General features: G+C 41.3%; 1 pseudogene; it reads left to right on the top strand.

Annotated features, from left to right (window-relative positions):
* Nucleotides 1–10,396, top strand: part of LOC110324068 — a 106,840-nt pseudogene extending 96,444 nt beyond the window's left edge.
* Nucleotides 10,397–11,193: the final 797 nt, after the last annotated feature.

Here is an 11,193-nt window from a genome sequence, read left to right as displayed (position 1 = left end):
CCAGTAAAGAACATCCCTCCATGGCCTCTGCATCAGCTCCTGCTTTCTGACCTGCTTGAGTTCCAGTCCTGACTTGCTTGGTGATGAACAGCAGTATGGAAAGTGTAAGCTGAATAAACCCTTTCCTCCCCATCTGCTTCTTGGTCATGATGTTTGTGCAGGAATAGAAACCCTGACTAAGACAACTGGGCCAAGTAGAATCTAGAGAGAGACAGTCAGCTCTGTGTTAAGACTTGATGGGGAGGTAGAATGGAGAGACAGGTAGTTAGGTGTTGGGGATTTGGGTGGGATTTGGATAAACCTCAGAAGTGAGCTGGAGACATTACAGGTTTGTTGGTTCTTGGGCAGTGAATGGGAGGCATGCCTTTGGTTTCAGGAAAGGGGAAATGAATTTGGCTAAAAAAAAAAAAAAAATCTGAGGGATGGCTGGGCTGTGGTGGTGCACACCTTTAACCCCAACATCCAGAAGGCAGAAGCAGGTGGATCTCTGTGAGCTCAAGAACAGCCTGGTACAGCAAAGGCTACACAAAGAAACTTCTGTCTAAATAAATAAATGAATAAATAAACAAAACAAAAAATCTGAGAAACTGATATAGTAGAGGAACCCAAACATATTCCCATTTTTCTTTCATTCATTCTTTCCGGGTTTTTTTTTTTTTCTTTCAGTTTAACTGCTTTCATGTTAAAGTTGTGAAAAAAAATCAGTGTCCTGTATAGGTGATAGATGAAAGGGACATGTAGGCAGTGGGCTGGCTCTAGCTAGCTGTGTGGGCTGCAGTGGCAGATGCCAAGGAATGCAAAAGCAAGCAATAATCCTACTAATTGTGATGCCTATGAACACCAGCGATGGACAGCATGGCCAGATATCCCTAAAGGTACAGTGGCGCTTAACATTGAAGGTAGCCAACAGCAGTCAAATTGGAATTAAGGCCTGCTTAATAAGAGTGAAAATACATCTGATACTGGAAATCTAGCCAACTACCCTGAGTTAGTGAGATAATGGATCATAGAGAAGAACTTATTAGTGTCACTTTTTGGAACAGTGTAATTCCTAACTGCATTTTAAATATTTATCTTTATACCCACAGGTAAGTGTAGTCCCATTCCCGCATCAAAGAAGCTTCTTTTTACAGCCAAGACCATTCCAGAAAGTCAAAACTAGTCAAGATGCAGGGAACTATTGGTGGGATGCCCAACCCCACTCCATATACTACAACACATCTCCTGAACCCAAGGCTCAGGGAACAATGCAGAAGAGGGGCAGGGAGAGTAAAAGACAGGAAGTTAAGTGCAAGATTGTTTCTTCTAGTTAAGATAGGCAAGATATACTTATAAATTCTCAACAATATGGCTGACTAGACAAGACCTGAACAACCCAAACACAAGTTGACATCCTGACATGGATGGGAGAATCTCAGGGGAATTACCCCATGATGAAGAGCTACACACAGTTAACAACAGCTGAGAGAGGAGAAATTAGTCTTCATTCTCCAGGGATGAACCAACTAATTGGTTATCTAATACCAAATGGTCAGATCTAATATATATATATATATATATATATATATATATATATATATATATATACAATTAACACTAAACAGACTCAGCAGGCCATATTTATATACATATTAAACAATATTAAAGAAAAAGAGGCCATAGATTTGAGGGAGGGACATGGGAAGCGTTGAACAGAGTAGAGGGAGGGGGTATTATGGTAAATTTTAATTTCTAAAAAATTAGCCAAAAAAAAAAAGCTTTTCTTAAGTTTCATGTCTTCATTTGCTCCCTTTGATTTTATTTCTGTGTAGCATGAGAAACAGAAATCTTATATTGTCCTCACCCACATGTGGAGATCCAATGTTCTGAGCTCATTAAAGGGGCTCTTTTCTCCAATACATGCTTTTGTCAAGAATCAAAGGTTACAGCTTTATAGATTTAATTCTGTATAGCTTTATTCTTTACCACTGGTCACTGTGTCTGTTTATTGGGCCAGTACTATGTGTTTTTGTTGCTGAGTCTCCATAGTATAATTTGCAACCAGGTGTTGTGACTTCATGATCCTTTTTCTCATCCTTTCCATCATCATTATCCTTTGCTTGGTTATTTGGGATCCTTGGTAGTTCTGTATGAATTTTTGGATTGGTTTGTAGTCCTGTAAATTGACTCTTTAGACTTTTGCTGGGGACTACATTGAATTGGTGGGTTGCTTCTGATAATATGGTCATTTTCACAGTACTCACTCTGCTAATCCATTAATAGGTGAGGGCTCTCCATCTTTTGCTTTCCTTACAGTTTTAATTATAAGAGTTCTTTTCCCTCCTTGGCTGGGTCTATTTCCAGGTTTTGTATTTGAGTCTATGATGAATGGGATTAGTTCGTTGATTTCTTTCTCAGCAGGTTCATTATTGGTATGTTAAAAAAAAAAGGTGACTGGTTTCCATATGCTTATTTTATGGTCTGCTACCTTTTAGAAATTACATATCCAATCTAAGAGGGTTTTTTGTTGTTGTTGTTCTTGTTTTGGCTTTTTGTGGGGTTTGTTTTGTGAAGTTTTGGTGTCTTTTAAGATCATAGGATCTACAAAGGTACAACTTGACTTCTCCATTTCCTATCTGTGTTCTTTTCGTTCTTTCTCTTCCTTTAATCCTCTGACATTATATCAGAAGAGTAGAGAAACTGGAAGCCCATGTCTCACTTAGAGACATGCTTTCAGTTCATAACACACAGTACGATGGTAACTTGCCGCATGATGTTCAAAGCTGGTTCAGTGGGCAGGGTTGGCTCCCCCCCTTCCTACTTTAGGCCCACGCACATTTATTCCAAGTGTCCCCCCAAACCTGGAGGAGGCGATCCCCCTATCCCAGTGGCAGGAACAAAAGAGAACAACAAACAGCCTAACAATAAAAACAATGTCCTAGAAAACAGATAGAAGGTAAACCATTTTCAACAGAAGTTACTGTTGTTGTTCCCATGGTATAAAAATGCCTATAGTGGGAACTAGGTGCCAGAAGTTCATGCAAAGAAAACTCTCAGCTGAGCATCTCAGCCAACTGCCTCACCTCAGCTTCCCTTGCTAACATCTCCTAGATGTTGTAAGCACTAATGTGCCAAGGCTGGCTCTATTGGCTCTCTCCTTTCAGCTACTCCAGTCATCTCTGCTAGATGTTACAAGTACCTGATTTGATGTTTTATTATCTATCTGCTTTGACTTGTAAAATCATTCATTCAAAACCAAACATGAAGCTACCATGACTCATTCTCCAGACCATACAGAACACAACCCCCCAGACACACACACTTCACCCAGTATAGTATTAATTATTGGTTTGTCTTTTATAGCATTAAGGTATGCAGGGTTTTTTCATGGTGGAGAGATGCTTGATTTTTTTTCCCCCCAAAAGCTTTTTTCTGTCTTTTGAGAAATCATGTGGGTTTTGCTCCTGATTATATTTATGTGCTACTTTACATCTATTGATTTGCATATGCTAATGCTAATGCATATGCTAATACACCCTTATATCTCTAGAATCAAATCAGTTTGAGCAGAGTCTGTAATCTTTTTAAAGTCTTGTTAAATTTGGCTTTCCAAGTACTTTACTGAAGAAGGAAATTGTTCTATAGTTTCTGGGTTTTGTGATATACTTATTTGGCATTGGTATTGAAGAAGGACTGACTCTGTAGAACGAACTTGAAAGCTCACCTTCTCATTCTATTTTATGTAATATTATGAGGGGTATTGGTCTTTGCTAGTTTTGCTTTAGAAACTTGGTAGAAGTCATCAGTGAATATATTTGATTCTGGGCTTTATCCATTTATTCTACTTTCCAAGTAATTAGGATGTAAGTATTCATAATATTCTTTATTGATCCTCTGGATTTCATTGGTATCTATTATAAAGAACAGATCTGTAATGACCACTGAAGTAACTATTACTGTATCCAGACCGGTGTCTTTATATCCAGTAGTTTTGTTCTATAAAATGAATGTCACCAATATTCAGTGTGTATATATTTATGATTATTATATCTTCTAGATAGATTTATCGATATGCAAAACAATGTTATTTTGACTTGAGGTCTACTTTGTCATAAGTGAGTACAACTACTGCTGGCTTTCATATTCTATTTTCTTGGAATATCATTTTCTATCTGTTCATTTTCTGTTCACACCTTTGCCTCACAGGTGAGTTTTTTCAAGATAGCAAATCATCGGGGTTATTTTGGTTTTGCTTCTTAATTTATTTATGGTGGTTTGAAAATGTTTAGTCCAGGGAGTGGCAATATCAGGAGGTGTGGCCTTGTTGGAGGAAGTGTGTCTTTGTGGGTGTGGGTTTTAAGACCCTCCTCCTAGCTGCCTGGAAGCCAGTCTTCTCCTTCTTGCCTTCAGAACAAGAAGTAGCACTCTCAGCTGCCCCAGCACCATGCCTGCCTAGATGCTGCCATGCTTCCCATCATAATGACACCTCTGAAGAACTGGACCTCCGAAGAACTGGACCTCCGAAGAACTGAACCTCCGAAGAACTGGACCTCTGAACAACTGGACCTCTGAAGAACTGAACCTCTGAACAACTGGACCTCTGAACAACTGGACCTCTGAACAACTGGACCTCTGAATAACTGGACCTCCAAAGAACTGGACCTCTGAAGAACTGGACCTCTGAAGAACTGAACCTCTGAAGAACTGGACCTCTGAAGAACTGNACCTCTGAAGAACTGGACCTCTGAAGAACTGGACCTCTGAAGAACTGGACCTCTGAAGAACTGGACCTCTGAATCTGGAAGTGAGACCCAACTGAATGTCGTCCTTTTAAGAGTTGCTGTGGTTGTGGGGCCTCTTCACAGGAATGAAACCCAACTAAGACAATGTTTTATGTTCATACCTGTTTGAGGTTCAAACTGCAGGTCTTCTGTATTTAGATGTCCTTACCTTACTTACCCTGGGCTTAAAGGATTCTTGCTGTAGTTTTTATGCAATAGTTTTTTCTGTGCCTTTGGTCTTTTCTCTGTCTCATCTTGAACATCACTGGTTCACTGGTCTTGTCTTTTAATCATATCTGAGAGGTCTTAAATGTGTAGTCATATTTGATTGTTTTTTTAACTCTTGTCTGACTGTTCCTCAAACTTGGTGTAGTCTATTGCTAATGATTTCTATTCCATTTTGTAAATGTTACTTCTTGAACTTTTTATTTCTAATTTTTTTTCAGAATCTCTATTTCTGCTGAATTACTCATCCACATCATTAAACATCTTGGGTTGACTTCTTTAATTTCCTTATATATGTATCTGACTCCTCTCTGACGTCATCTGTCTTTTAGAATTACTTTTGAATACTTTGGCATTTCATCCGTTCCCATACATTTGGGTTCAGTTACTGAACATTCATCAACCTTTGCAGAAAATCTGGTGCCTTCATTGTCCATGTTCCTATTTCTATGTTTCAATTTGCATATGTGGTTACCAATGTTTTTTTCTAGTCAGTGATCCAATCCAGGATCCCATCCTATGCTTGACCTCTATTCTAGGATAGGATTTCAGTCTTTGATGGTCAAATATTTCCCGACTTGAACACTTTAAAGAAGGCTAGCCATTCACTTGGCAGGATGTGCTTCTATTTGAGCCTATAATGCTTCCTCATGACTAAATTTATATTGTGCATCTTGGATAAGATCATCTCAGTCAGTGCTGTGTCATTCTATGGACACCCATATCAAAAGGCACATTGTATCCATATTTCTTATTCCTGGAGACGTGATGATATTAACCTAAATCACTAGGATAACATGGTGAATTTCTGTACTAACATTTTTTTTAAACTTTTAAATGATATTTTATAAGATGCCTTGAAAGCATTCAAGCATCTACCTACTTTTCCTCATGCGTTCCCTCATATTAGCATCTGCTGGTGATCCTGCTCTCAACAATTACTATTTGCCACATGGGAATTTTTCTTTTTGTAAACAGGTGATTTTTATACATGTATGAAACTACACCTAGATAAAGACATAGACAATCATGTTTACTCCCCTCCCACTTCTGCCCATCAGCCCTCCCGTTCTTCTCTTCCCAAGGTGACTGCGATTCTGACTAATGTCTCCATACAATGGTAGTCTTCTATCTTCTCTCACTCAGTTCAGTGTTTGTAAGATTATCCATGTTGTTACACATCAGTTCTCCATTGCAACATAGTGCTTTTTTTTTCAGTTTCCAATATCTCTTCTACATTTGTGTGCAAGTTGCTTCTGGCTGCTTTAGTAGAATGTCATGGGCTGGACAGTTGAAGAAACCATTCACTTCCCATGATCCTTGTGGTTCAAAAGCCTGAGATGAAGACACAAAGAGATCTTGGGGGTGATAGGGGCTTCCCTGGTATGCAGATAGCAGTTTCCTTGTTGTATCCTCATGTAGCAGAGTAGAGAAAGGCATCTTTAGTCTGTCTTCTTGGGAAGGCAGAAATCCCATCATTGGGCTCCACCCTCATGACCTCATATAAACTTGAGCACCCCACAAAGGTCCCATCTCTTAATACCATTCCATGGATGTTAGGTTTCAACATATAAATTTTAAAATGATACAACCTAGAGTATATAATAATTAAAATTCTATCAGAAGCTTTTCTCATTTATTTTTTCAATCAATTATTTATCATATATCACTATTCTCCTGTCTCAGCCTTGGAAGACTGAGATTATAGACTAAAGTTCCATTATTTCTAGGCCTTAATGATTAGGAATTTTATGTACATATATGCATATGCATTAACATACCTACCTACTTAAGTGTTAACTATTAATTACATTGACACTTCTAATCAATTACAGAGTTCATTTTAATATCTTCCTTGCCTCGTTTGCAATATCCTTCTTTGACAATGAGGAACTTGACTCTCTTTATCTACGAAGTGTTTACTTTGTTCAATCATAATGACGTCGGCATTGCTCATCCAAACTCCTTGTGTAAAATTGTTACTGATTAGAGAACAATGTTTATGTATAGTTCTTTATCTGTGGCTTTAAGATACATCATCCAATTTTGCTTTTAACCCTTCCCCTCTGTGCACCACTCTTCAGTGTGGTTGTAGTACTCAGTTGTAGAATAAGGTCCGTTTGTTCCTGTTTGTTTCCTATTTTGACTCTCCCCCCCATTCTAGCTGGTTTGAATTATTTGGGGGTACATGAAATGTTGACATGATCCCAAAAATCAGAGTTGCACAGACAGATTCTAGTTCTCCTAGGGGTTTGTCCCTAACTTTCAAAGTTTGGTTCCTGGTGGGGAGTTTTAGTCCCCCGTGCTGGTCTGAGCCTGTTTGATTTTGTGTTGGAGAAATGTCTTACAGATTCCTTCTGCCTCCTGGGGCTTTACTGAGGGAGTAATTTTTATCCATTGAGGCCTTCCGGATGGAATTGGCCAATTTTGATAATAATTGTGTGAGTTCACTCATTGTCCCCTCTTCATTTTGGGATATTCAACAGATTCCTAGTTCAATGGAGCCTTCTCTGCCAGTGCAGTATAGCAAAGCGCAGATGGCAGGGGGAGTTCCAAGCTCCCTGATTGGGGTCTCCCTGATTGGGGTCTCTTTTGTCTGGTGAGATGGTGCATGGCCTTTTTTGGTTTTGTTTTGTTTTTTTTTTCTTTTGCTTATTACCCTGTAAATCCCTGCAGCTTTCCCTTCCAGTTCCAGCATGATGGCAGCTTCACACACTCTCCATCCTCAGTGTGACCTGAAGATTGATGATATCAAAAATTCAAAATTACTAAAAAGGAAAAATAAAACGACAAAGCCCAATGAGATTTCTCATGTATGCTGCCTCTACCCATGAGACATCACTGTGAGCGTAAATAGGTCTGGGAAGATAGGGGCTGGAGGAAAACACACAAAATGGGACAGCCAATCACAGAACAAGGATCTGTCCACATCAGCCTCAAAGAACCTGAAAACAGAAAAGAAAGGGATTACAAAATAAAAACATAAACCAGTAAGGCCTCTGCTCAATCCAAGCAGAGCACGGCTTCTGGTGGAGAATGGAGTATAAAGGAAGCGGGAGACATCACTTGGCAGCTGGAACTCCCACAAGTCAAAACAGTCTGAACCACCTCACTGTGGAGTCATCAGCAAAGGGAAGGCGCTATGCATTTATGTCAGTTAAAAGTTTTTCCCTTCACTCTCATCATGTCCCTTTCCATTTCCTTCTTCCCCATCCGGGTAACCAAAACAGACTTTCCTTCACATTCACTTCAGGGAAGAAAGGAGATTGAGATACAGAAGTCAAGGCAGAAGGATGGGGAGCCATCATTGGCATTATGTATCAAAATGCCAGGTATCTTGACCTTAGGAGAATGGAATGTTTACACAGGATAAGCAAAGAACCGAGAGAAAAACATCCCAAGTAAAAGTGACATTTGCTGCTTCTGCCACCACTCCCTTCAGATCTGAACAAATTCATATTTAATAGAGATAGGTAGGCAAGTGACATATAGACATGATAGACACCTGTGTAGACCTCTGACAACAAATGGTCACACAGCTTAGATGGGTTTGGGATCTCAGAGCCTCACTGTGGCCCATCATGGCTCAGGCATAGTAGATCTTGGAGTTGCTGTGCACCAAAGTCACGAACTACCTAGAAACATGGAGTGGAGAGAAATGAGAACTGCCACCCAACCAACACATGGGGTTATTAGTTTACCATGCAGATTCTCCGGGACAGGTAAAAAGTAGTTGTAGGGGATGGAAGACCTGACTCTGCCAGCTGATGCTTTCACAGCTGGAAACATCAAGACTCAGGTTTCTAAGGAAACTCTCAGCATAAACTGTCATCCAAGAAATGAGCTGGCGGAAAAGGTGATGATGACATTTCCCAGCTCAAGAGGCTTGTGTGGAGATCCAAGCGCCCCTTTGAACCTCTGCCGCACGGTGGGGTACTGGAACCCAGGCAAGGAGCAGAAGAGAATACTTGTGGTAAAAGGAGAAGGGGGGGTAGTGATGTGTATGCTGTGGATCTGAGAAGGAAGGGGGACACCAGCAGAGGGGTTACAGCTCCTGAGGTTCTGACTGAGGAGCCTTCTTAGACCCGCTGGCAGTGACAACACACTTGATACGCTTCTTCTTTTCTCAGCCACCGGTCCTTCCCACTTTTCTGAAGGCCTAGGAGCCACCTTCTTGGGATTTGCTGAAAGCAGAGGACAAAGGACCTGGAGGAAAGCAGAGGCAAATGAGGAGACCAGGGGAGAATGTGCGGGATGAAGCACGCTCCATTGGTTTGAATGAGCTTGTTCCTGGGGTCCTCTGACTCCCAAGCGGACCATGCTACCACCAACCCTGATAAAGTGGCTGGACCACCACTGGGTGAGCTCTCCATCAGAGGACCGCACAACTGGTTCTGTGGAAAGTACTGAGAACACCAGTAGTAGCCTTTCAATCCCCACTTTTCATCTTTGTTTTCACCTGTGTATCCTTCCTTGGAGGGCCCAGTACTTCAAGGGCAGGCAGAGAGAACACCACAGTAGTCACTCAACAAATCCCTAACCTACATCTGGAACAGGTCATCTTTCTTGCCACGCCCCAACTCACTCAAACTTTTGTGAGCCACTTAGTACAAAGTACTACAAAAAGAAATAAGCCGTGAGAGCACAGGGCAGGGAAGTAAGCTCCCAGAGCAAGCAGACAGTCACTGTCCCAATCTGAGAAGCTATGACACAGCCATTTCCTGGCTGAACACCACAAGTCAAGCTCAGGAACATGGTCTGAATGTTTGAGCCCCAGCACCAACCATCGAAATAAAGCTGAAGTCCTAAATCCAAACACGGCTGCATTAGAAAGTGGAGACTGCCCCACTCTCGTGACTGAGATTCATGTCCTTATAAAAGAGGCCTCAGAGCAAGGTATAAGGACACACATCTATAATCTCAGCAGTAGGGAGTCCAATTCCAGACTAGCATGGGAAGGAAGGAGAGAGTTAGGGAAGAGAGGAAGAGAAAGAGAAAAAGGCAGACTGACTCCTACCATGTGCAAACCAGCAAGCAGAATTCATGGATCAGGAGACAAACTGTCACCAGCGAGTGTGCCGTCACCCCGATCCCATGCTTCTCAGCCTCTGGGACTGAGAGAAATCAGGTTCCACATGGGTGGATTCAGCCTTGCAGTTCCTGGTGGTTTTATTGTGACATCCCAAATTTCAGCACTCAGCAACTTTGCTCTGACCTCTCCCTTAAGGAACAACCCGTAGAAGAAGCTGACAACTTCAAAATGCTTCCCACAGGCAAGCTACATCACCACCAGCTGGGAGGCAGTGGATGAGGAAGCCTCTTGGGTGAATCTGGGATCCGAATGCATGTTCCGGTTTGAGGAACTAAGCCAGAGGTTGCAGTATGATGGTGGAAAGATAAGAGAGGTTTAGGAGAAGGAAGATTAGAGAAGAGATCCAGAGCACCTGGGGTGGCAAATGCTCAACATATGGATTAAATTTTGTTTTAAATCTTGGGACAGCATCTCATCATTTTACCCAGGATGGGTGTGAACACCAAACTCAAGTGGCCCTCTTGCCTCAATGTCCTATGTAGTTTGGGCTACAGGTACAACCATCATACCTAGCCTGTGTCTGTTAATGTTTTAATTAATTATTTGAGTCAGTGAAAGTGAACACAAGAGACCTGGATTATATCGTGTGATATCTGATGCCAAGACCAGCTTGTCCAGTCCTGGACTGTGGTCCACTTGAGGTTTTCAGTGTACAAACATTCAGCCGTAACCTCCAGGCCCAGCAGGATTTATCCAGCTCCCCTTTCCCCCACCAAACCCCTGACCACAGCCCACTGTCCCTAGATGGCTTTTCTCAACACCCCCACTTCTCCCCACTCTCCCTTCCCATGAGAAATTGACCAATTCCTACTTTATTCCTAACACAAAGTAGGCGCTCAATAATTGTGTGCCACATAATGAAAGTGTTGTGCTAGCAGGGTTGGATCAATTAGTGATTGTAATTGAAGTTGAATGTAATTAATTATATAATTTGGAGCTGTTCAAGTTTAATTCCATTCAAATTGCATCATGAAAATAAGGCATGAGGAAAGACTACGAATAAAAGGGAAGGAGTCACGTGCAATGCTCCCATACATAGAGGACACATGGGAATTGGGCACTTTGATGAGGTCAGGCTATTAAAGCAAAAATACCATAGGCTGAGTAGAAGAAACA

The sequence above is a fragment of the Mus pahari genome, chromosome 7 (assembly GCF_900095145.1).
Source record: "Mus pahari chromosome 7, PAHARI_EIJ_v1.1, whole genome shotgun sequence".
In the NCBI taxonomy this organism is placed as follows: domain Eukaryota; kingdom Metazoa; phylum Chordata; class Mammalia; order Rodentia; family Muridae; genus Mus; species Mus pahari.
This window is presented reverse-complemented; position numbering and strand designations above follow the sequence as displayed.